Source organism: Salvelinus alpinus, chromosome 10, assembly GCF_045679555.1.
Source record: "Salvelinus alpinus chromosome 10, SLU_Salpinus.1, whole genome shotgun sequence".
Lineage (NCBI taxonomy): Eukaryota > Metazoa > Chordata > Actinopteri > Salmoniformes > Salmonidae > Salvelinus > Salvelinus alpinus.
Window position 1 is genome coordinate 72,922,329 of NC_092095.1, and position 27,160 is coordinate 72,949,488.

The window sequence follows — 27,160 nt, forward strand, 5'->3', positions numbered from 1 at the left end:
TAAATATTTGCATTGTAATTGTGATGTTTCAGCGGAGCGGTGAGTGTGTAATTGTGCACTACTTACGCATTCAGGCGGTCTGCAATACTTTGCCACGCTTTTTCTCTTTGCTTTATCACTGTGGCGGTGTTGCCTTTCTTCTTAATTATATCTTTTACCTCCTCGTATGCCTCCATGAGGATTTGTGCTTCCGACGGGGAAAAGTACGCGGCTCTAGTTGCCATGGTAAATCAGTTAATCTGTGATCTGTGGCGGGGTCTATTTGAGTGAGCCGTGAGCGCGCACCTATCCAGGATTGGTTTCACCTGGCTTAATGAATCCGTGTCTGCTCATCCTGGCTTGGTCTTTGTGCAACCAATTAAGCCTGGACGCACATGTTTTGGCTTCATTGAGCTCAGCTGAGTCATTTATCCCAGATGTCTTAATTCTACTTTTGTGCAACAGGCCCCAGAGAACCAGTCATGGGACAAGAAACTGACAAAGGGGATGCAAAGCAGTGGTTTATAAGGTATATATTTAAAATTGATCCTCACAGAAATGTGTTTTTAAATTTAAGTGTATATTATTGACGTTCTTCAAATCATTAATGTATTATTGTTTGTCTGCAGGTACACAGATGATGTTGAACTACAAATCTACTGATGTCTTGACAGTCGGATGCACTCTCCTGCCCAGATAAAGATGATAGCTACGTCACGGGTAGAGTGAGGCTGCAGAGGACAGATAGAGGTGATAGCTACATCATGGGTAGAGTGAGGCTGCAGAGGACAGATAAAGATGATAGCTACATCATGGGTAGAGTGGGGCTGCAGAGGACAGATAGAGGTGATAGCTACATCATGGGTAGAGTGAGGCTGCAGAGGACAGATAGAGGTGATAGCTACATCATGGGTAGAGTGAGGCTGCAGAGGACAGATAAAGATGATAGCTACATCATGGGTAGAGTGAGGCTGCAGAGGACAGATAGAGGTGATAGCTACATCATGGGTAGAGTGGGGCTGCAGAGGACAGATAGAGGTGATAGCTACATCATGGGCAGAGTGAGGCTGCAGAGGACAGATAAAGATGATAGCTACATCATGGGTAGAGTGGGGCTGCAGAGGACAGATAGAGGTGATAGCTACATCATGGGTAGAGTGGGGCTGCAGAGGACAGATAGAGGTGATAGCTACATCATGGGCAGAGTGAGGCTGCAGAGGACAGATAGAGGTGATAGCTACATCATGGGTAGAGTGAGGCTGCAGAGGACAGATAAAGGTGATAGCTACATCATGGGTAGAGTGAGGCTGCAGAGGACAGATAGAGGTGATAGCTACATCATGGGTAGAGTGAGGCTGCAGAGGACAGATAGAGGTGATAGCTACATCATGGGCAGAGTGAGGCTGCAGAGGACAGATAGAGGTGATAGCTACATCATGGGTAGAGTGAGGCTGCATAGGACAGATAGAGGTGATAGCTACATCATGGGTAGAGTGGGGCTGCAGAGGACAGATAGAGGTGATAGCTACATCATGGGCAGAGTGAGGCTGCAGAGGACAGATAGAGGTGATAGCTACATCATGGGCAGAGTGAGGCTGCAGAGGACAGATAGAGGTGATAGCTACATCATGGGCAGAGTGAGGCTGCAGAGGACAGATAGAGGTGATAGCTACATCATGGGTAGAGTGAGGCTGCAGTAGTCTAACGGGAGTGCTGTTTAGCAAATGTTGAGTTAAAACAAAATGTGTTTAAAGTCACGACGTACAAGCACAGTACACACACACAATGTTTTTTTTTGTATTTGATTAAAGAGAGATTGTACATAAGTGTTAAATAATAACATGGTCTATCTCCACATTCTTTATCGTTATCATTTTTTTTAAAGTAGTTACATTACAGTAAACTTTGATGACCGCTATGTCAAAGCATTTAACTAATAAATTGTCTGTAAAAATGTCTAGTAGACTTTTTTTCAGATGTATGCCACTAGTTTACTGTATAATACAGTGAATATGGAGTTATTTTAATTCAAATTTAATTTGGTGCTGTGTTATGCACTATATACACTTTATTTAGTTGTATGTGTGGTTTACATCAGTATGAAAATTATAATAAAATGAGAATTATACATTATAATCGAAGCATCTTTTTTTTGATCAGTATAATTATGATTGTGAAATTGTATTTATGAATCCATTTATTTCTCTTCAAACTATTGCACACACAAAGCTCTTGTGTTATATTCTAGAATGAAGCTCAAAATAGGATCTTAAAGGAACTGTAACGAATGTCGTCGGGAGAAGGAGAAGACCAAGGTGCAGCGTGATAAGTATTCATAATACTTTTAATAAATACGAAAACTTGAACAAAAAACAACAAAACGACAAACAAACAGTTCTGCAAGGTGCAATACACAAAACAGAAAACAACTACCCACAAACACAGGTGGGAATAGGCTACCTAAGTATGGTTCTCAATCAGAGACAACGATAGACAGCTGCCTCTGATTGGGAACCATACCAGGCCAAACACATAGAAATACAAAACATAGAACAACATAGAACACCAGACATAGAATGCCCACCCAAACTCACGCCCTGACCAACCAAAATAGAGACATAAAAAAGATCTCCAGGGTCAGGGCCTGACAGTACCCCCCCCCCAAAGGTGCAGACTCCGGCCGCAAAACCTGAACCTATAGGGGAGGGTCTGGGTGGGCATTTCACCGCGGTTGCTGCTCTGGTGCAGGACGTGGACCCCGCTCCACCTTAGTCTTGGCCCACTTAGGTGGCCGCCTCTGGAGCAGGGACCCTTACCGCAGACCCCGAACCGGGGACCCTCGCAGCGGGCCCCAGACAGGAGGGAGACTCTGGCTGCTCCGGACAGGAGGGAGACTCTGGCTTCTCCGGACAGGAGGGAGACTCTGGCTTCTCCGGACAGGAGGGAGACTCTGGCTTCTCCGGACAGGAGGGAGACTCTGGCTTCTCCGGACAGGAGGGAGACTCTGGCTTCTCCGGACAGGAGGGAGACTCTGGCTTCTCCGGACAGGAGGGAGACTCTGGCGGCTCCGGACAGGAGGGAGACTCTGGCGGCTCCGGACAGGAGGGAGACTCTGGCGGCTCCGGACAGGAGGGAGACTCTGGCGGCTCCGGACAGGAGGGCGACTCTGGCGGCTCCGGACAGGAGGGCGACTCTGGCGGCTCCGGACAGGAGGGCGACGGGCGACTCTGGCGGCTCCGGACAGGAGGGCGACGCTGGAGGCTCCGGACTGGAGGGCGACGCTGGAGGCTCCGGACTGGAGGGCGACGCTGGAGGCTCCGGACTGGAGGGCAACGCTGGAGGCTCCGGACTGGAGGGCGTCGCTGGAGGCTCCGGACTGACGGCCTTCGTTGGAGGCCTCGTGCCATAACTCCTCACTGGAGGTTTCGTGCCCTGGATCCTCACTGGAGGCTTCGTGCCCTGGATCATCACTGGAGGCTTCGTGCCATGGATCATCACTGGAGGCTTCGTGCCATGGATCATCACTGGAGGCTTCGTGCCATGGATCATCACTGGAGGCTTCGTGCCATGGATCATCACTGGAGGCTTCGTGCCCTGGATCATCACTGGAGGCTTCGTGCCCTGGATCATCACTGGAGGCTTCGTGCCATGGATCATCACTGGAGGCTTCGTGCCATGGTTCATCACTGGAGGCTTCGTGCCATGGATCATCACTGGAGGCTTCTTGCCATAGATCATCACTGGAGGCTTCGTGCTATGGATCATCACTGGAGGCTTCTTGCCATGGATCATCACTGGAAGCTTCGTGCCATGGATCATCACTGGAGGCTTCGTGCCATGGATCATCACTGGAGGCTTCTTGCCATGTATCATCACTGGAGTGGAGAGACACACAGGAGGCCTGGCTCTGGGAGAAGGTACAGGACTCACCAGGATGGGGAGACATGCAGGAGGGTTAGGGCTTAGCACAGGCACAGAACTCACCAGGCTGGGGAGACATGCAGGAGGCCTTGTCCTTGGCCGAGGCACCGGATGCACTGGGCCGTGGAGGCGCACTGGAGGTCTCGAGCAACAAGCCTGCACAACTCGTCCTGGCTGGATACCCCCTGTAGCCCGGCAAGTGCAGGGACTTGGAACAGGCCGCACTGGGCTGTGCTGGCGAACCGGGGACACCGTGCGTAGGGCTGGTGCAGTATACCCCGGGCCGAGGAGACGCACTGGAGACCAGATGAACTGAGCCGGCATCATCCCTCCTGGCTCGATGCCCACTCTAGCCCGGCCGATTCGAGGAGCTGCGATGTAGCGCACCGGGCTATGCGTGCGCACTGGGGACACTGTGCGCTTCACCGCATAACACGGTGCCTGCCCAGTCACTCTCTCGCCACGGTAAGCACGGCGAGTTGGCTCAGGTCTCCTACCTCACTCCGCCAATCCCCCCGTGTGTCCCCCCCAAAAAAATGTCTGGGGCTGCCTCTCGTGCACGTTACCTCGAGCCAATTCCTCGTAGTGTCGCCGCTCTGCTCTAGCTGCCTCCAGCTCCTCTTTCGGACGGCGATACTCTCCCGGCAGTGCCCAGGGTCCCTTGCCGTCCAATATTTCCTCCCATGTCCAGGAGTCCATTACGAGCTGATTGGTCCTTTGGTGGTGGGTAGTTCTGTAACGAATGTCGTCGGGAGAAGGAGAAGACCAAGGTGCAGCGTGATAAGTATTCATAATACTTTTAATAAATAGGAAAACGTGAACAAAAAACAACAAAACGACAAACGAACAGTTCTGCAAGGTGCAATACACAAAACAGAAAACAACTACCCACAAACACAGATGGGAACAGGCTACTACCTAAGTATGGTTCTCAATCAGAGACAACGATAGACAGCTGCCTCTGATTGGGAACCATACCAGGCCAAACACATAGAAATACAAAACATAGAACAACATAGAACACCAGATATAGAATGCCCACCCAAACTCACGCCCTGACCAACCAAAATAGAGACATAAAAAGATCTCCAAGGTCAGGGCGTGACAGGAACTGCTCCCCAGATTTTTTCTAAGGGTACCCCAAGCCTGGACATGCATAATATGATGGAATCCGGGTTTGGCAACCCTCCCATGGGGGAGCCGTCACTGGCTCACCACCTTAGCCCCTCGTGCCATGTCACTAACAACACCAGAGCTTAATACATTCCTCCCTGAAGGTAAATAATGTACTTATGTTCAGAATCTCGCTCTGATTTGTATGTAGCATAGTTTTGTTTGATCAAATCATTTTTGTATTAAAATGTAGGAACTGGGTTCTACAGTTTGAACCCCTGACGTCTCTTAAGTCCAAATTCAATCCCTCCTTATACATATTTAATGTTATCTTATATACATTAAAAGCACGATCATTATTTCAAATGAATTATCAACACAGTAATAGGTTTTGGTAAATGTCTATAAAAACTGAATTCATAATAAAATATAAAATATAGAGGTAAAAATACATTGTTCCTTTTGATAGTGGTGATAGTAATGACTGAGTAAGCCTAATTGTAAACGTAAGCCTCAAAAGTGGCATGTTTATTATGAGGAGGAAACATTTAGGCAGCCAGGACCACAGCCGCTCTGGCCTAGCTCTCACTGCAGTCCAGTGCCATGGATGGACATCGTTGAAGTTTGGCCTCGAGTAATTTAGGAGGGCAACTTTATGAAGGCTTCTTCACAAAGGCCTTATCATACAACGCTCTACAAGAAAAAAAAAATGCATAGGCTACTTTTATTGTTCACATTATTTGCATTGATGATGTATTGAAGTCAAGTGGTTCAACATTCAAATGCAGTTTGATGTACCACACGGGACAGCTTGGAAAAAGGGACGGTTGGTGGAACTCTGGTGCCACCAAGTGGACAATTGCTTCTGTTCCATTGTGGCAGCAACGCTACCAGAGATATTTGATACAATATCAAATTTTATGTCAATATTATTATCTCCAAATTGTTTCCACCCCACCCGTGATAAATTATTATTCCAATTTCGCTGTTAATATGGTTTTAATTGAACAACGCTTTCTCTCATTTCTGATTGGAGGGCGGATAACCACGTGGCTTTAGAACCTACAACTGTGTTACTTTGTAACAGTCGAACGTGGTTATTCCTGACGTTGATCAACTCGCAATCCATGCCACCATTTATTTAAAGCATTATCTTTTTTTATGGGGAAAAAAAGCATACAGAGCTCATTTTGGTGTAACCAATGTCAAATTTGACGTGTCGGAGAACGGCCACTTCTTCCCGAAACCATTGTGGGTATCGCTTCTCGGCCTTTTGGCTCAGATCAAGCTTGGTACCGAGGTGCCTCAAAGCTCGCTGAGTCGAAAGGTCGGAGATAGGAGGGCGGTAAGGATTTGGTGAATTAGTAATTTACTATTCACAGGTGGTGGTTATCTACAGATGTTGCTTTAAGAAATTTTTGTTTTGTTGGTGTATGAGAGAGCGTGTCTTTCTTTTCCTGGAGGAAAATGGCAAATAACACAACAAACAAGATGCCTGGGATTGGGATAGCAAATACTGTGCGTTTTGCTTGGAAGAATAAGGGAATGGAGCCTTTCGGAAGAGAAACCTTTGGCAGGACAATTCTTATCGGGATCATGCGTTTGGAGGTGAAGGACGTATTGTGCCTTCAGGGGAATCCAATGGAGGTTGCATTTGATGTGACTTTTCATAAGGAAGATATGCATGATAAGGTTATGAAGAAAGCAAGAGAGGAGGAGAAAGGAAGACCGATGTGCCACTACGAGGTGACCAGCCTGGGAAAAAGCAGTTTCAGGTTGGTCACAGTGAATATATATAATCCACATGTGTTGGATGAAGATGTGAGGAGCTTCCTGGGGAGATATATGGACAATGTATCCTCAGCGAGGCTCCTCAGGGACTCCATGGGTTTCTGGACTGGGAAGAGAGTTTTTCAGGCACTCCTCAGGGAGGACCCAAAGGGGGAGGGTGGTTACCTCCATCCTCCTGCGATGTTCTCCCTGGGGGCTGACAGGGGGACGTTGCATTACGCACGTCAGCCCCCGTTTTGCAGGCGTTGTATGGCCTACGGTCATACCCTCGCCTCGTGTAGGAACAGAAAGTGCAGGTTCTGTGGGTCTGACGAGCATGAGGCGAGGGAATGTGCCGAGCCTAAGGCATGTCATGGGTGTGGCTCGGTGGAGCACCTATGGCGAGACTGCCCGGCTAGGCACAGGTCATACGCGTCTGCAGCTGGAGGGGGAGCGAGAGCGGGGGATGGGGGTAGAAGAGGAGAGGAGCGCGCAGAAGGTGGTGGCAGAGGAGGAGGAACGGCACCGAAGGAGCCAGAGAGAGAAGAGGAGAAAGAGAAGAAGAGGGCTGGGACAGAAGGAGTGGTGACTGGGACAGAAGGAGTGGTGGCCGGGACAGAAGGAGAGGTGGTTGGGACAGAAGGAGGGGTGGTCGGGACAGAAGAATTGGTGGTTGAGATGGAAGAAGAGGTGGCTGGGACAGAAGAACTGGTGGTCGGGACAGAAGGAGAGGTGGTCGAAATAGAAAGAGAAGTGGTTGGGACAGAGGGAGAAGAGGGGAAGGAAGCAGAAGAGGAGGAGGAGGATTTGGACATGGGACAGAAAGACGAAGTTCTTAGAATGGTGAGGGAGAGGGTTGAGAAGAAAGGGCCAGTAAAGGGCTGGAAGACAGGGGAGTATAAGAGGGTGATAATGGAGTATGAGAAGGAGGTAAGGGAGAGGGGGTTGTTGGGGGTTTTGGATGGTAAAGATGGGAAAGAGGGAGAGGTTGAGGGGGTAGGGAAGGTAGATGTAGAAGAAATGGTTGTAGGGACAGAGGGGGGGAAGGAGGGAAAAAGAGAGAAAAGGAAGGAGAAGGGGATAAAGGAGAGGGGGGCGGCGAGGAGAGCACCGGGGAGGTTTGAGGAGGAGAAAAGAGTAATAGCGGGAAAAATGCTGGATATGGAGAAGGATAGAGGGCGGGTAGAGGACTGGGAAAATAAGGAAATAGTAAAGCTCCAGCAAATATTTCTTTTGGAGGTTAGGATGATGGGAGAAAGGGAGTTTAAGAGGGAATTGGGAAGATATGAAAGAAAGTATGAGGAGAGGATGAGGGGGTATGAACTGTACGAGGAGGCGGATAGGATAAGGGAGGAAGGGGAAGTTCGGTTGCAGAAGAGAAGGAGGGAGGAAGGGGTGGAGCAGGTGGATAGTGGGGGGGGGAGGGGTGGTGGAGAGGGGGGGAGAGGGAGAGGGGGCAGGACCTTCGGGGGTTCCCTCTCTTTCTTGTCTTTTTTCTCCGTTGGAGGAGCTGGATCGACAGGTCATGGAATTGGGTGGGGAAACGAGGGGAAGGAGACAGGGGTGGGGAGATGGCCCTGAGTGACATTATTGTGTGGGTGGGTTGATGGGAGAGGGGAGGGGGAGGGAGGAAGCTCCCCTAGATGGTATTAGTTTTGGTTTTGGTTATTGTTTAGTAGGTGGTTTTGAAAATAAGTATGGTTGTTTAGAGAAATATAGTTTTTGGGAATTAAGTTTGAAAGATTTTTGTTTGGTATTGATGGTAATAAATATATTTTATAAAAAAAAAAAATCTGTTCTTATCAGTTTAATATCTGATACGTCCCCCATCGGGGGACTACATATTAAATTGATTTTTGGAATAGGGAGATGGAATAGGGGCTTGCTCCGTCCACTCCACGCATCGACCTGGTATTGCAGTACCTCCAGGAACGGTGCACCCCCTGTCGTTGTAAATATAAATCAGGCGTTGATTCGTCTTTAATTTTTAAGGATCATAATCTATATTGTATTTTCACATTGGACAAGTTCATTTTAGTGTCAGTGATGGCTAGATACTGCTGGTCAAGTCGGTCACCGTTATATTGACTTTGATAGCTGATGTGAATGGTGCGTTAATCTTTAAAAAAAAGTTTTCGTCACATGCACGGGATACAGGGTGTAAACGGTACAGTGAAATGCTTACTTGCAACCTCTCCTCAACAGTGCAATACACACGATCAAAAATATACACAAATAGCTAAGTAATAAAGTAGTTAAAAATTGTTATAATTGGAAATATATAAACAAGACTATACAGTTCAAACCATGAAATGTGCTAAAGTCATGTACTGGTAACATGGACTGCCTCACATACCGGTAACGTTATCTGATGTATTTGTCTGAAGTCATTATTTGATAGGCCTGCTATTTTCACAAGACTCAAATATATGACTCATCTGCCTGTATTAAAGTAACTATGTCTATTTATCCCATTGATTCTATTTCAATGATTTCACACTGCACTTTTTCAAGTGACATAAACTTGATATAGTGTAGTAAGAGTTATTCCTTCACTTACGGCATTATTACATATCATATATACACAATACAGTCACTGGTTTACGGCCATACCAGTCTCAATACGCCTGGTCTCGGAAGCTAAGCAGGGTCGGGCCTGGTTAGTACTTGTATGCTACGCTGCCTGGGAATACCAGGTGCAGTAAGCTTTTTTGTCCAGCAGGGTGTACTCTTGTACTATTTAATCAGGGAGCAACTGTCTTTATGTATTACAGTTTCTCTCAATCGGCTACAAGCATTTTTTGCAACAATGTTGTTGATTTTCAAAACAGAGTACACAAAACACACAACTTTTGCAAAACAGTAAATGCTTTTAGAAAATGTAGTTGTCTTTTTAAAAAACATAACATCGGTATCATCACAATCCAATTCCATGTATTCAATACATAGGCTGGTTTGCTCATAGTTTTGTAGACTTTCCATTGGTGTACAGAAACACCATCCACAATAGAAATAAGTTAAACTGAATACAACAGGGGAACACAACTGATATGAATGTATAGGCCTCAATCCACACCCAAGCAAAGCTCTAGAATAGGTCACATGTTGGAGATGATGACATAGGAGTCAGCCAAAGTTACTTAGAAGTAACCCAACTTCATTCTCTGCATCTCTGAATATCTGCTCAACTAAATATTAGGAAGGTGTCCTTAATGTTTTGTACACTCAGTGTACATACACTGAAAAAATATATAAATGCAACATGTAAAGTGTTGGTCCCATGTTTCATGAGCTGAAATAAAATATCCTTCAACCTAGAATACAAGGGTTGGATTTGCACTAAACAATTTAATGTCAGATAAATCATGTAACAAATCTGGCTTATGGTTAGCTTCATATACATTATCTATTTAAAATGTAGAACAGCTCAACAATATGAAAATGATGTGAGTTTAGCTGTTGTCTGCTGCTGATGTATAATGACAAGGGGCACATTGATTGCACATGTCCATTAGGCCAGTAATGCCATCATACTGTAGACATATGGCTGCATTGGTAATGCATGCCATTATGATAAGCAGCTAAATGGATGATATACTGAGACAGCGTGACAATCAAATAAAACCTCTCAGAGAGATTACAACTGGACAAAAAGGTCATGTTCATTTGAGACAGAAACACAGACAAATTAGAGACAGATCCCCTTCACACCTTTTTATTGTAGAATTCTGATCTGTAATTAATGAACATTGACACTAGTTCATCTTGAATAATGTTTTTACGTTACAATTAAAACATGTTTAACAATTAATAAAAATGGAATGAATCAACATATAATTTCAATGTACAAATAAGCTAACTTGTTTGTAAATGTTAGACATCTTAGTAAGTAGGCTATTATTACTAAAGCATCATTTTTAGAAAAACTAAAATATCCATACCAGAGGTGGCCAACCTTGATCCACTCCCTGCTCTACTGGGTGAGCAGACTTCTATTCCGGCCCAACAATAATACACACAAATCCTATGGCCCACAAGGATGTGGCTGCAGTCTCTTGGACCTTCACTGGGACCTCTTCATCTGCAGACAGTCTCTTGGACCTTCACTGGGACCTCTTCATCTGCAGACAGTCTCTTGGACCTTCACTGGGACCTCTTCATCTGCAGACAGTCTCTTGGACCTTCACTGGGACCTCTTCATCTGCAGACAGTTTCTTGGGACCTTCACTGGGACCTCTCCATCTGCAGACAGTCTCTTGGACCTTCACTGGGACCTCTTTGATTTGATTTGATTTGATTTCATCTGCAGACAGGCTTTCACAGCTCTCCATATCTGAGGACAGACATCACAAAGAAACAGGCTTCATTATATTCCAATTAGACAGCCCTGACTATTATCTCTCTGTCTTCATAGTTTTCCTTTTCTGACAGCTGGAGCAGAAAATCCTTTCACCCTCTTCCATTACTGTTATCTACAAACGCATTTGGATTATGAGTTTTTAATTTACAATGATAAATAGGTGAACATTAGCATAACAAGCTAATATGGCGTTGGCTAGCTGATGATATTTAACTTCACTCTAGTATGTAAAGTTGCTAGCGAGCAGCTCATCAGCCTACACACAGTGGGCTGACTTACTTGACTATCTTCGTGCCCGCTTCTGGTCAAAACCTACCGTGAGTCGAACCAAAAGTCCACACCTCTTCTCAGTCTGCGGCGCCCTGGAGCAGCACCTGGGATCAGTTGAATTGCCTCATGGGGTACAAACAAAGGATCCAATTCAGGAAAGTTGTATTTCAGGTTGAAATGCTGGTGAGTGACCGCCGATCCAATAACCAAAAGTTATTTTCAGCTGTAGGTAATAAGGCAAGAAACGTTCTAAACTAATAATGCAAGAAATAACCCCTCCCCCCAAAAGAAAAACCTCTTGATGGGTATAGGGAAAATTTGAGTATCATGTAGTAGCCTAAACCTATCGATGTTACATTGAGCTGGGTGAATGGCATATGAATGATAGTCATCCAATATGCTGTTATAGAAATAAGGCCATGCTCATTAAAAAAAAGACCTGTCCTCACTTGTCTTAAACGGCAGACCGCCACTGACATTTACTAATGGGCTCCTGAAACCGGAACTAGCAAGATGTCAGCCTCCTTGAATAGGAGAATCTGACCGTGAGTAGATTACATTCAAAACAATGGTCGGCCATCTTGGAGGCTGTTTCTAGTTCTTATTATAACTCAATGCATTGCTGGCTTCCACCATTTTAATGTAGTCAACTGGGTGGTACTTCCAACTTCATTGACTGATCCCTCGTGACCCGGTTGGAATCTCCAGCTGGCTCATCAGTAGGGATTATGCTGAGCCACGGGGCACCGGTCTATGGCCCGTGATGTAAACAGTAACAGGCAAATGTGGCAAGGGATTAGCGCCCTTCTCAAATAGCAACAGTAATCTGCACCTTTCGGTCATTTTGTCAACAAGGTGCATCATCCAGAAACATCTCTTTTCCATCAAATATTTATTTGAATTTTTTAAACCAGGTTTCATTGGGAAGGCAGATAAAGCTTTTTTTTTTAAATCAAAATCAATAACTTTTTCATGTGAAAACACAGAATCCTACTCATTACTCCAAGTGCTTAATTACATCACTTTTGTTTGGAGCCGATTTAGCTGTGGGCTTTGAATGTGGCACCTGGCCAAAAACAAAACGAATGCCATCAACTTTCACCCCGTGCAAAACACGCCTATCAGGGAGCCTAGGCCAGATTAATCGAATCCCGTCAATGCCGCTGCGCATTCTGTCACAGACGCTATAATGACACAGATACAAAGATGAGTTCTCTATCTATCTCTATGGCCGCGCACCATTGTTAAGAATCTGTGCTGTGAAGACGATGCTTTTTGTCTCCGTTTCTATTTACTATTACAGGTAGGTAATAGCACGTTTAAACTATCTAAAATCGAAAGAACATGATGTCATGATAGGTTACAAATCCGTCAAAAGATTGTCAGGTTTCTTAAGTTAAATTTGTGTCGTGATGAAAACGATTTTACAAGTCATATAGCTTGAGATTTTGGGTTTGTCTGACTCAATGTACATCATTTCGTCAAGATAATAAAAAAATATTCAATTTATTTGAGATTTCCGAGTTCGTTTTGTTATTGGTTTTGTGTATTTTTTTTAAAATCTCACGAGCTGGAAAAATGGCGGCGCCCGCTGTCTGCGTTTTAAAGTCCAAATAGAAGCCAATGGACCCGATCATATATTTATGTAGTTGGTGCAGTATATTAATTAATATACATGGGTTCTGTAAGAAATGTTGTCTTCATTGACCTTAACACATAGCTATAATACTGTTATAATGCCTTCCTTATTAAAGCAGACTTTGTTGCAATTATCTTGCTACACCCCACAGTTAAACACCATCTGCCCGTAACAGATACAAACCTCACTCCCCCACTCAGGGGAGGATGGCTGACTCAGACCTTTTATGACCACTGATAAGGCAGGAATGTCATTATACGAGCACGCACACGCACATGCACATGCACACACACACACACACACACCCTTGTTTCAGGCTGGGTTTCCAAGAACAAAGAACAGTGCCAAGAACCAATGAGGCATGGACACCAGCGTGGAGGGAACCCCTGGCCCTAAGACAACAACTGCTGGTTACTGTCTCCTCTTATCTCATGACTGCAGAAACACACAGGAATGCCACTGCACGAACGCACACACATACACACCCACACCCCTCTGTCGGGGCTGGGTTCCAAGGACAAAGAACACTACTAAGAACCAATGGAACATTGATATCAGCCTGAAGGGGACCGCCCTCCACTCTCAGCGACCAGTCAGGAGCACGAACTGCCAGAATCTACCTACGTCATTCAATGTATAAAATGTAAATGCACTCCATGTTTCGGGACTCCTTTCGGCTAGTTCCTTCTGAGCTAAATGAATGAGTCCGTGCACGTTTTGCTCAGATATCTTTACATCCGATTAAACTGTCTTACTATATACCGATCCACCCTGTCCAGCGTCTTGACTTGGTCTCATTTCTCTAGTAACGAATCATCAACAGTTCTAACCTGAACCATTATTTATTAGTTTATAATTGTACAATTTATGCTCCCCGCATATATAAACCACTAACACAAGATCGTAATTTTGATGACACATGGGGAGTTTACTGCCTACTGTACATAGTAAAATGGTGCGCACCAAATTGTAGTTCACATTTTGGTGTGGAAAACGGCTGTGAGAATTTTTCTTCAATATTCATCAGATATGAACACAATTAAAATCTTTAGAGAATACAAATCTCATTTAAACAATTGCATGTGAAAAAACGTTATCAAGCCAGCAGCAGATGAAACGGAACCAAACAAAGTCTAGCTCACTTATTTTGCCAGCTAGAAAGAAATGGACACACATTTATTCAGAATCGGAGCAAGCTGCACACCCAGCAAACTGTCTTTAAAAAGACGTTGAAAAGACGACTATGCCGTTCGGGTTTGGTTGAAAGTGAAAGCTGAAAATATGTATTTTTCATGTCGTTGAAAAGACGTCCTTCTAGGCCCGTTTTGGTTGAAAGTTGAAAATAAGTATTTTTCAGGTCGTTGTTTTAACGACATGAAAAGAACATAATTTAAATGTACTTGTAGCCTCTACACATGGACGCAGTAATCAAAAAAATTGTAAATTAAAAAATAAATAACAATCACACTACTCATTACATTACTCCAGTATTTGCACAAAACATTCAGTCAAATAATACTATCTAGTACATTGATAAGACAAAATACAGTTAAGTTCAAATTAATATAATTAATTATATTAATTGAATAATTATCGATCAAAATTATAGATATATTTCGCTGCGTTAGCAACGGCCCTATGTGGTGGTGACGTGGAATCCATCACCCCTGGTTCTACCAGGAGCATGCTTGAGGTGGTCTGCCACAGCTCTCCGGACATCATGGTCAGTGGCCTTGCTGTTCCATTTCTTGACTGCAGCTGTAACACCAAAATAAACACAGTAAGTTATAGAAAAGACTAATAGATATGGAGCATCTTACAGGTTCCCCACGGCAACTAAATCAGGATTCAGGGCTCAAACCACCGGTTTATCACTAACCAATGGTGGCTATTTTGTGTTGTGCAGTAATAATGATAATTTATTACATTTATTCAGAATAATTTAGAAGTGGATAAATGTGTTTGCTTTTCCGTGTCTGTCAAAGACAAAAAGCAATTTACAAGATAAGTTTAGTTAAAGTTGTCCTTCTCAGGGGCTGACAATTGATTAGGGCTCAAACTTGCACGCAGTGTAGAAAAGACGAGGGCCTGTTTGAATGGCGCAAGTTGTCTCTTTCACTCCTCCCTAATAGACTATTATAAATCACATTAATTGGTAAACTGAACACTGTAGCCTAATATATTTGTCAGTATGCGGAGATCGCAAGTCAAAAATGTTTACTTGAAATGGGGGAATGTTGGCCTCCCGGGTGGCGCAGTGGTCTAGGGCACTGCATCGCAGCGCTAGCTGCGCCACCAGAGTCTCTGGGTTCGCGCCCAGGCTCTGTCGCAGCTGGCTGCGACCGGGAGGTCCGTGGGGCGACGCACAATTGGCCCAGCGTCGTCCGGGTTAGGGAAGGTTTGGCCGGTAGGGATATCCTTGTCTCATCGCGCTCCAGCGACTCCTGTGGCGGGCCGGGCGCAGTGCGCGCTAACCAAGGGTGCCAGGTGCACGGTGTTTCCTCCGACACATTGGTGCGGCTGGCTTCTGGGTTGGAGGCGGCTGTGTTAAGAAGCAGTGCGGCTTGGTTGGGTTGTGCTTCGGAGGACCTTTGTCGAAAGCCATGCGTAGCGATGAGACAAGATAGTAATTACTAGCGATTGGATACCACAAAAATTGGGGAGAAAAGGGGGTAAAACATTTTTTTTTAAGAAATGGGGAATGTTTAGCCGACAGTTGTGTTTCCTAATCGCCGCTTTGCGTGACGGCCGTTGAACAAGGCCATTGGTAAAAGAGCCTGAAAGTCAAGCACACATAGGATGTTCTTTGTGAATTGAACACTTTCAAACTGCTAAGGCTCTTGGATTTACTGTCTTTGTTGCAGACAGTTTGTATCACTAACGACACCTTTAAAATGACTTTCTTATTGGATCCATTCTAAAGATATGACATACCTGTCCATGACCTTGTTGGTGTGTCCATAACACCCATTTTGCTTAACCTTGAAATCTGTGTCAAGAGACCTTGTTTGAAACCCTGGAAGTTATGCAGTAACCTCTGTCTCAGTAACCTCTGTCTCAGTAACCTCTGTCTCAGTAACCTCTGTCTCAGTAACCTCTGTCTCAGTAGGACTAATAAAATAAAATAAATATATTCTACAGGCATTGCTTGTAAGAGTGGAATGAACAAATTGTATCGTTTAGGTAGCGTGAAAAAGGCTGGCAGTGTAAATGAAATGGTACCTACAGTGTAAATTAAATGGTACCTACAGTGTAAATTAAATGGTAAAATAAGCCATACTAGTTAGTTAGCAAACCAACCAGCTTCACGGTAGGTACCCAGAGAGTAACGTTGATGTTAGACTCCAGCTAGTTCATAAAATAAATAAAAATTGGTCAAAAAACAATGACTCCACACCTGTTACAAGAAAACATAGCTAACCGTAGTTAGCTAGACCGATACAGTAAGTTAGCTAACAGTACAACCATCAAATCTGTTAGCCCTGCTTTCCCGCCCTACTATCTAACGTAAACTCACCCCATTCCGTACAAATGTGCGCAACCGCAACATTCAAATGAGGCTACAAAGAAAACTAATGGGACTGTAGCGACTGTGTTGACTTCAAAATCGGGGGTGTGAACTACGTTTCTATTCAAGCGTTGATCGACATGGTAATGGCTCTATAGTATTGGAGAAAAGTTGAAAAAACGGACACTCCGTTTCATCGTGACGTGTCATGTCGTAACGTACAGCACGCATAAAGCAACTATTTCTGTCTTACAATCTCTCTCCACCAGGTGTAGCACTTCTCTCATAATTTAAAAACAAGAAATGGACAGTGACGGGGGTAATACCTAGTCATTTTTTGCGTCATCATTGCATGCGATCATTATTCTCAAAGCCGCTGTTTACTTCTAAGATCACTTTAGCACCGCCCTAAAAACCCGATTCAAATTCGACACAAACCTTCAAATAGGTATATAATGACACATTATATAAACTCTTTATAGTGTTTTATTTACATTTTAGAGGCGATAAGGTGATAAGTTGGACAGATCGAGTGAAAAAAAGCAATTTTCCCACACAACATCTCTCCTTCTCACTATCAGCATTATTTTCGCTTCCCCACCCGCCATTTTTAAAAAGACCCGACGGGGCTCATTGCCTGTTTGAATCATGCAGAAACGGGCAGCGTTTAGATCATGTAATTGATTCTGTTGGAAAGGGGAGAAATTGTGCTTTACAATGGTATTGACATTACAGTTGATCTGGAAGTATTACGTTTTTGGGGCGCTAAAATAAGGACAATTGTACTGTTAGGGTTGCGTCAATTCAATCTGGTATAAGGACAAGTATGACAATGAGTCACTAATTGTATGCTATGTACTTTTTATTAACTAAGTAATAAATGGCAAATGCAACTTTCGTATATACGGGTTCACTGCACCACCCCGCAGGGTGAAACAAGGAACTGACTTGTTCCTGACAAAGATATTATAATATACTCATGACAGAGATAGTTCCCGCTTCCGAGCCGGCCTGTCAGAGTAGAGACTGGGCGTGGTGTAGACTCACCCAGCCTATCGCCGGCGCTCAGGCTAGTCCTAGCCTCTTTGTGCTCTTTGGTGTCCCGGCGCTGTTGCTGTGTAGATTACGCTCCCTCACCCCAGAGACTGAGGTCAGACAGCTCTCCAACATTGTCTGAGCTATTCGCACCTGCATACAAAAGCACACTGTTCTCGCTCAAGGCTAACCACCGCTTCCCAGCACACTTATCTGGGGCTAACTGTTACTTCCAGCACACACACACAGACACCCAGGCTCCCAGGCCAACAGTTGCTAATATTCAATCACATGTGTTATAGTATTGGGTTATAGTGCATAACTCAGAACCTCACAATCCTCCTTTTTACACCCCCATGGGGTGTAACCAACTTATGTATCCATATACTGGGTTGCCGTTGAACCCAGGAACTTGAAACCAACGACCTTGGAAAAAGAGTTGTATATGCTAGCATAGTAGATAGGTTAAAACAAGTAAAAATGTGGGGTTTTAGAGATTCCCCCTTTTGACACCCCCAAGGGTGTCACTCATTATCCTTTATTTCAGCGGTCCCAACATAGTAATATGTTAATAGCATTTCATGAAAATAATAAAACGTTTATTATTAATTAATTAATTAATTTTAAACCACGGACTTCCGGGTTGGAGCGAGTAGTCGCATTTCGCTTCGCTCCACAGGTAGTATTACATTTCATTTCATTTCATTACAGTACAACGGTTTGATTTGTTTGATCTTAGCAATTTTTTCTTAGCTAGCTACATAGCCGTCTTTGTATCAAAGATAATTGTGTAGTTTAGAGTAATTATCGAGGTTAGCTAGCCAGCTATTTTCGTCCTTCTAACGTAGTCAACACTGCTAGCTAGCCAGCTAGCCAACTTCTTCCGAATAGCAGCACTGTAGAAACTATTACATTACAACGGAACGACTTGATTAGTGTAGTGTTAGCTAGCTACATAGTTGTCTTTGCTGTCTTTGTATCTAAGATAATTGTGTAGTTTAGAGTAATTATCGAGGTTAGCTAGCCAGCTATTTTCGTCCGCCGCGCCGCGCCACCGTTCTCCTACCTAGTCAACACTGCTAGCTAGCCAGCTAGCCAACTTCTACCGAATAGCAGCACTGTAGAAACTATTACATCACAACGGAACGACTTGATTAATGTAGTGTTAGCTAGCTACATAGTTGTCTTTGCTGTCTTTGTATCTAAGATAATTGTGTAGTTTAGAGTAATTATCGAGGTTATCGAGGTTACCTAGCCAGTTATCGAGGTTACCTAGCCAGCTACACTTTCAAACAAAGTCAACAACGCAGCCACTGCTAGCTAGCCTACTTCACCAGCCAGCAGTACTGTATCATTTTAATCATTTTAGTCAATAAGATTTTTGCAACGTAAGCTTAACTTTCTGAACATTCGAGACGTGTAGTCCACTTGTCATTCCAATCTCCTTTGCATTAGCGTAGCCTCTTCTGTAGCCTGTCAACTATGTGTCTGTCTATCCCTGTTCTCTCCTCTCTGCACAGACCATACAAACGCTTCACACCGCGTGGCCGCTGCCACTCTAACTTGGTGGTCCCAGCGCGCACAACCCACGTGGAGTTCCAGGTCTCCGGCAGCCTCTGGAACTGCCGATCTGCGGCCAACAAGGCAGAGTTCATCTCAGCCTATGCTTCCCTCCAGTCCCTCGACTTCTTGGCACTGACGGAAACATGGATTACCACAGATAACACTGCTACTCCTACTGCTCTCTCCTCGTCTGCCCACGTGTTCTCGCACACCCCGAGAGCTTCTGGTCAGCGGGGTGGTGGCACTGGGATCCTCATCTCTCCCAAGTGGACATTCTCTCTTTCTCCCCTGACCCATCTGTCTATCGCCTCCTTTGAATTCCATGCTGTCACAGTTACCAGCCCTTTCAAGCTTAACATCCTTATCATTTATCGCCCTCCAGGTTCCCTTGGAGAGTTCATCAATGAGCTTGACACCTTGATAAGTTCCTTTCCTGAGGATGGCTCACCTCTCACAGTTCTGGGTGACTTTAACCTCCCCACGTCTACCTTTGACTCATTCCTCTCTGCCTCCTTCTTTCCACTCCTCTCCTCTTTTGACCTCACCCTCTCACCTTCCCCCCCTACTCACAAGGCAGGCAATACGCTTGACCTCATCTTTACTAGATGCTGTTCTTCCACTAATCTCATTGCAACTCCCCTCCAAGTCTCCGACCACTACCTTGTATCCTTTTCCCTCTCACTCTCATCCAACACTTCCCACACTGCCCCTACTCGGATGGTATCGCGCCGTCCCAGCCTTCGCTCTCTCTCCCCCGCTACTCTCTCCTCTTCCATCCTATCATCTCTTCCCTCTGCTCAAACCTTCTCCAACCTATCTCCTGATTCTGCCTCCTCAACCCTCCTCTCCTCCCTTTCTGCATCCTTTGACTCTCTATGTCCCCTATCCTCCAGGCCGGCTCGGTCCTCCCCTCCTGCTCCGTGGCTCGACGACTCATTGCGAGCTCACAGAACAGGGCTCCGGGCAGCCGAGCGGAAATGGAGGAAAACTCGCCTCCCTGCGGACCTGGCATCCTTTCACTCCCTCCTCTCTACATTTTCCTCTTCTGTCTCTGCTGCTAAAGCCACTTTCTACCACTCTAAATTCCAAGCATCTGCCTCTAACCCTAGGAAGCTCTTTGCCACCTTCTCCTCCCTCCTGAATCCTCCTCCCCCTCCCCCCCTCCTCCCTCTCTGCGGATGACTTCGTCAACCATTTTGAAAAGAAGGTCGACGACATCCGATCCTCGTTTGCTAAGTCAAACGACACCGCTGGTTCTGCTCACACTGCCCTACCCTGTGCTTTGACCTCTTTCTCCCCTTTCTCTCCAGATGAAATCTCGCGTCTTGTGACGGCCGGCCGCCCAACAACCTGCCCGCTTGACCCTATCCCCTCCTCTCTTCTCCAGACCATTTCCGGAGACCTTCTCCCTTACCTCACCTCGCTCATCAACTCATCCTTGACCGCTGGCTACGTCCCTTCCGCCTTCAAGAGAGCGAGAGTTGCACCCCTTCTGAAAAAACCTACACTCGATCCCTCTGATGTCAACAACTACAGACCAGTATCCCTTCTTAATTTTCTCTCCAAAACTCTTGAACGTGCCGTCCTTGGCCAGCTCTCCTGCTATCTCTCGCAGAATGACCTTCTTGATCCAAATCAGTCAGGTTTCAAGACTAGTCATTCAACTGAGACTGCTCTTCTCTGTGTCACGGAGGCGCTCCGCACTGCTAAAGCTAACTCTCTCTCCTCTGCTCTCATCCTTCTAGACCTATCGGCTGCCTTTGATACTGTGAACCATCAGATCCTCCTCTCCACCCTCTCCGAGTTGGGCATCTCCGGCGCGGCCCACGCTTGGATTGCGTCCTACCTGACAGGTCACTCCTACCAGGTGGCGTGGCGAGAATCTGTCTCCGCACCACGTGCTCTCACCACTGGTGTCCCCCAGGGCTCTGTTCTAGGCCCTCTCCTATTCTCGCTATACACCAAGTCACTTGGCTCTGTCATATCCTCACATGGTCTCTCTTATCATTGCTATGCAGACGACACACAATTAATCTTCTCCTTTCCCCCTTCTGATAACCAGGTGGCGAATCGCATCTCTGCATGTCTGGCAGACATATCAGTGTGGATGACGGATCACCACCTCAAGCTGAACCTTGGCAAGACGGAGCTGCTCTTCCTCCCGGGGAAGGACTGCCCGTTCCATGATCTTGCCATCACGGTTGACAACTCCATTGTGTCCTCCTCCCAGAGCGCTAAGAACCTTGGCGTGATCCTGGACAACACCCTGTCGTTCTCAACCAACATCAAGGCGGTGACCCGTTCCTGTAGGTTCATGCTCTACAACATTCGCAGAGTACGACCCTGCCTCACACAGGAAGCGGCGCAGGTCCTAATCCAGGCACTTGTCATCTCCCGTCTGGATTACTGCAACTCGCTGTTGGCTGGGCTCCCTGCCTGTGCCATTAAACCCCTACAACTCATCCAGAACGCCGGAGCCCGTCTGGTGTTCAACCTTCCCAAGTTCTCTCACGTCACCCCGCTCCTCCGCTCTCTCCACTGGCTTCCAGTTGAAGCTCGCATCCGCTACAAGACCATGGTGCTTGCCTACGGAGCTGTGAGGGGAACGGCACCTCCGTACCTTCAGGCTCTGATCAGGCCCTACACCCAAAGAAGGGCACTGCGTTCATCCACCTCTGGCCTGCTCGCCTCCCTACCTCTGAGGAAGTACAGCTCCCGCTCAGCCCAGTCAAAACTGTTCGCTGCTCTGGCACCCCAATGGTGGAACAAACTCCCCCACGACGCCAGGTCAGCGGAATCAATCACCACCTTCCGGAGACACCTGAAACCCCACCTCTTTAAGGAATACCTAGGATAGGATAAAGTAATCCTTCTAACCCCCCCCCCCTCTTAGAGTTAGATGCACTATTGTAAAGTGGTTGTTCCACTGGACATCATAAGGTGAATGCACCAACTTGTAAGTCGCTCTGGATAAGAGCGTCTGCTAAATTACTTAAATGTAAATGTAAATGTAAAGAAGTGAAGTAGACAAACTGCCAGTGTTTTAAAGTTCTATGAAATGAGTCTGTATAGTTGAGATGAGTCTGTATAGTTGAAATGAGTGAGAGGAGGATGAAAATACTAATAATTTTCATTCTTTTTGCCTTTGACTGTTGAAAAGCTTTTAGGACTGAGACCCCATTTAGTCAACTGGTAGATTGTTTGGTTGATAGATAGGCTGTTGGTCAACCAAGCTTTTTTTAGTCAAGCAGTGGCAAATATATATATACAGTATATATATAAAAATGTATGGCACATGAGCCATCTGTCTGATTCACGGCTGTCTGAGTGGACTAATCCATTGTCTGTCTGAGTGGACTAATCCATTGTCTGTCTGAGTGGACTAATCCATTGTCTGTCTGAGTGGACTAATCCATTGTCTGTCTGAGTGGACTCGTCCATTGTCTGTCTGAGTGGACTCGTCCATTGCGGAGGGAATGGCACACCACTATCACCATCATTTCTAATCTACAATGTTTGTTTGGTTACGGTAATGCATTCAATATATTATTATTACAGTCTTACCATTGTCATTGTAGGAGTGGACACATTGTTTGCAGAGCGTATAACTTAGGCTACACTTGAGAAGTTTTGGTGTATTTCATTCCATTTAGGAGTTGTCAATTTATTCATTGTGTTTTGTTTAGTGTGCTCCTGTCAATGTTGAGTAAGGACACACACCTGATTACTCATTGAAGTAGTCCTATAGGCTAGCTGGCCTCTGTGTAAATGTAGGCCTATAAATGTGCCCATTTGGGGATCTGATACTATTTCTGATTGTCTTAACTCATCATCACTGTGGAGTTTATCAAATATAAAAATGTTCAGCTCAAACAGCAAGTATGTGAAGTCTGTTTCTACATCCATTGAGAATGATAATAGTTCCTCAACGTAGCCTATTTGAAAATGTCCAGCTCTCTCCCTTTTGATAACCACCAAAACTGTCATGCTCTGATCCGGTGGAAACGTCATAAAGCAGGCCTACCTAATGACTTCTTATCCTTTGCGCAAAATATCCCTACAGCTGTCTGTCTGTCTGGAGCTCGCTGTCATGGGAAACTGAGGGCCCGAAATATTTTATACAATGTTGCAAGTTTGCTAGCACAGGCCAGACCAAATTAATAGTTGATACAACGTTTCAAGTTTCTTGCAGACAGGCCATGTGTAGCCAATTTGATTCATATGATATTTATTTCATCAGGATATTTTCTACCTGCAGGCTGCGATTGTTTTTATTTGTTAGCTTTATGTAAGCTAGTTTTGGCAATGGCAATAGAAGTTACTTTTAGATTTGTGTAATTTTATTTTAGATATAATTTTGATTAACCACGTGACATTGATTTGAGATAAATAGACTTTATATATAAATATCTGTGCATGCGGACTACTGATGTCCTGTTCAGTTTGAGAACCTGAAGATGAGGAAAACTAGAGCTACGGCTATAATTGGTTTGAATGAAAACAATGTTTCATTGCACATAGTTATTGACCTCACAATAAGCCATATTCAAGTAATTTACATAACTTACATTACTATGAAGCGGTAGACGTGGAGATGAACAACGCTACATTAGCAGCTAATTAGCATTTCATTTTTGAGGGGCATTGAAGAGTTTGAATGTAAAATGTTGCAACTGTGGTGGGGCTCATATTCCCGAATTCCCAGAGTGCCCTGTTAGGGTGAAAGAGGTTGAGGTGTCAAGGATCAGGACTGTTCAGCAAATCTGCCATGTGGAGGCAGTGAAAAGGGGCAAGGAGCCACAGTTCTGAAGAAGATATGGTGGTGGATGCAACGCAACCAGTTGCAAATGTTGTACGTCAATCAAGTGATCTGGATACACTTATTGTGAAGAAAATGCTACGTGATCAAGACAAAGGAGATGATTGTGGACTACAGGAAAAAGAGGACCGAGCACGCCCCCATTCTCATCGACGGGGCTGCAGTGGAGCAGGTTGAGAGCTTCAAGTTCCTTGGTGTCCATATCACCAACAAACTAACATGGTCCAAGCACACCAAAACAGCCATGAAGCAGGCATGACAAAACCTATTGCATCATTGCCTGTTATGGCAATGCTCGGCCTCCGACCGCAAGGGACTACAGAGGGTAGTGCGAACGGCCCAGTACATCACTGGGGCCAAGCTTCCTGGACATAATTATATCTACAGCTGAGAAGTTTTTGGGCCTCCAAGACTTCACAGACTACTGTCGCCAGAAAATGTTCCAGCCTTAGAGGATCCTTCTGAGCCTGTGTAGGAACCTGATTAGAACAGAAAAGCAGGCTGATTTTAGTTTGTATTATTTATTTTTTATACCGTATGTACTGAACAAAAATATAAACGCGACATGTAAAGTGTCCCATGTTTCATCCCATAAATGTTCCATACACACACAAAGATTATTTCTCTCAAATGTTGTGCACAAATTTGTTTACATCCCTATTAGTGAGCATTTCTCCTTTGCCAAGATAATCCGCCCACCTGACAGGTGTGGCATATCAAGAAGCTGATTAAATTGCATGATCATCATTACACAGGTGCACCTTGTGCTGGGGACAAGAGTAGTTGAGAAGGTGCTGCCTTGGCAGCAGCTAATGGGGATCCCTAACAAATATAAAACGAAAATGCCACTAAAATGTGCAGTTATGTCACACAACCCAATGCAACAGATGTCTCAAGTTTTGAGAGAGCATGCAGTTGGCATGCTGACTGCAAGGAATGTGCACCATAGCTGCTATCAGATAATTTAATGTTCATTTCTCTACCATAGGCCGCCTCCAAGTTGTTTTTGAGAATTTAGCGGTATGCCCAACAAGCCTCTCAATTGCAGACCACGTGTAGGGTGTTGTGTCGGGAGCGGTTTGCTGTTGTCTACAAAGTACTCCATGCTAGCATCGGGTTATGGTATGGGAGACAACGAACGCAATTGCATTTTATCAATGGTAATTTGAATGCACAGAGATACCATGACAAGATCCCGAGGCCCATCGTCCTGCCATTCATCCACAGAAGGATCTGTACACAATCCCTGGAAGCTGAAAATGTCCCAATTCTTCCATGGTCTGCATACTCACTAGACATGTCACCCATTGAGCCTGTTTGGGGTGGTCTGGATCGACGTGTACCACAGCTTGTTCCAGTTCCTGCCAATATATAGCAACTTCGCAACCGAAAGAGGGCCGCTTCTGGGCCCTCTTCCGGTAGGCCGGAACTGATTGACTCGGCCCGGAATCAGAATTAATGACTGCCAAGAATCGGCCCAAGTACATCAGGCTGTTTCCATCTACCAGAATTGAGCCAGCTTTGCTGGCATCTTACCAGAATCCCCCCAGAAGCGGCCAGATGCAAATTTAAATATATGTATACAAAATTACCAGACAGTAATTAAAAAAATTACTATTATACATTGTATGCATACAAATTATACCCCTCCACCCCTCAAAAATAACGTCAGCGGAAATACTGTATGGGACAAGGACATCCTGGCCGGCCAAACCCTCCCCTAACTCAGACGACTCTGGGCCAATCGTGCGTCGCCTCATGGGTCTCCTGGTCACGGCCGGCACTGGCTTCGAACTAGCATCTGTAGCAATGCAGTTCGCACTGCGACTGCTGCGTTAATGCTTATCAGCTGCCATGTACAAAGTATCAAAATAGTAAAATACAACTTAAACCGGACTCTAAAATAATTGAATTTAAATGTTAATTGAATTTTTTTTTAATCACGGAAACAATGAAAAAATATGGACAAATAAATAATGAAATGTTAATTATATACAGACGCCCGTTTAATCATCTGCCAGAGAGTAGCCCCAATCATCCCGAGACCCAAGTAATACATTTGGGAGGAGGAGAGGGCAGCAGCAGCAGCAGCTACCCCCTTCTCATGTAACAGGGTAGGGCCAGCCCAAGGATCCCACAATGCACGGACGGTGTTAGTGGGGGAACAGGAAGTTCCCGACAGGCGTGCACCATTCTTCAGAATAAAAAAAGCGCCAGAACTGTGCAGTCAAGAAGGTATCTTTTGTGCCAGTTTCCTTTTATTACTACAGGTACATAATAGCACGTTTACATTTTCTAATTTCGAAAAAACATGTCATTCCATGCTAGGTAACAAATCCATTAAATTATTATCACGTTTGGTAAAGGTTTGATGTGATATTTGTGTCAAACCGAGTGAAGAACGTGGTGACGTTATACTATTTTACAAGTCACGTAACTAGAGACGTTGGGTTTGTCTTAGTGGATGTACATATTCTGCTCATGTTAATTTTCATAAAGAATCCATTTATTTGAGATTTCTGAGCTGTTATCGGTTTTGTGTAAAATTCACACGCTGGTAAAATGGCGGCGCCGCCTCGGACTGGGTCAACGGACTAAAGTGCAGGCAGTGTGGGTGCAGACCATTTTACGGTTGCGCTACTGTTTTGAAGCTGAATGTAATGCTTGTTGGTTTTCTACATGTGTACTAATATTCAGACACATGTAGTTGTTTCTATCTCTATCTATACATTTGAGTATGGTGTGAACGGAAATACTACTGGTTTTTGATTGAAACAACGAAGACGCGGTTCTTCAGGGAAATAATACATAGTGCTGCCTGAAACAAACTAACCTTGTACTTCATGGTTTTTGAGTCATTTTATGTGAATTTAGGAAATCTATATATTAAGTGATCTTAACGTTGTGTGTCCTTTGTGTTTTAATGTTAATGCAATAATGTTTTGTTGTCAATACTCACCTACCTGATCTATTGAAATGATCTCCGTTCTTGACTTGGACAAGAGTTCACCTCAAATTTCTAGTGTTTGAGCTCATGTTCCTCTTTATAGAATATTAGCTCAACAGTATTGTGGAGCTCCTGCACCTAAATATAAACAGTACCAGCACCTATTTCAGTCCAAGTCAAGCACTGAATTAGATAATTGAACAAAAAGAAATATAATATATTTTTAGAGAATAAAG

The 27,160-nt window shown here is 44.8% G+C and overlaps 2 protein-coding genes, 1 long non-coding RNA gene and 1 pseudogene across 5 annotated transcripts in view; 2 read left to right on the top strand and 2 right to left on the bottom strand.

Annotated features, from left to right (window-relative positions):
- The window catches only part of LOC139533065 (zinc finger protein ZFP2-like), a 316,223-nt gene that overhangs the window by 231,614 nt on the left and 57,449 nt on the right, over window positions 1–27,160 (top strand). The window contains exon 1 of one of the 3 annotated variants that reach the window (XM_071331284.1): window positions 26,040–26,247. The exons of 1 other annotated variant lie outside the window; for it this stretch is intronic. The gene's annotated coding sequence lies outside the window, so the exon portion shown is untranslated. Of the gene's footprint in view, window positions 1–26,039; window positions 26,248–27,160 lie in introns of those variants that run through there. One more of the 3 variants, XM_071331289.1, reaches the window with a different exon arrangement.
- Window positions 1–27,160, bottom strand: part of LOC139533031 (zinc finger protein ZFP2-like) — a 530,089-nt gene that overhangs the window by 114,463 nt on the left and 388,466 nt on the right. The window lies entirely within an intron of this gene.
- On the top strand, window positions 8,553–8,728 carry LOC139533105 (U2 spliceosomal RNA; annotated as a pseudogene).
- On the bottom strand, window positions 10,483–12,085 carry LOC139533094 (uncharacterized). The gene is made up of 2 exons (XR_011666692.1): window positions 11,460–12,085; window positions 10,483–11,116 (listed from the first exon to the last, which is right to left on the bottom strand). It is a non-coding gene; the product is annotated as an uncharacterized lncRNA (long non-coding RNA).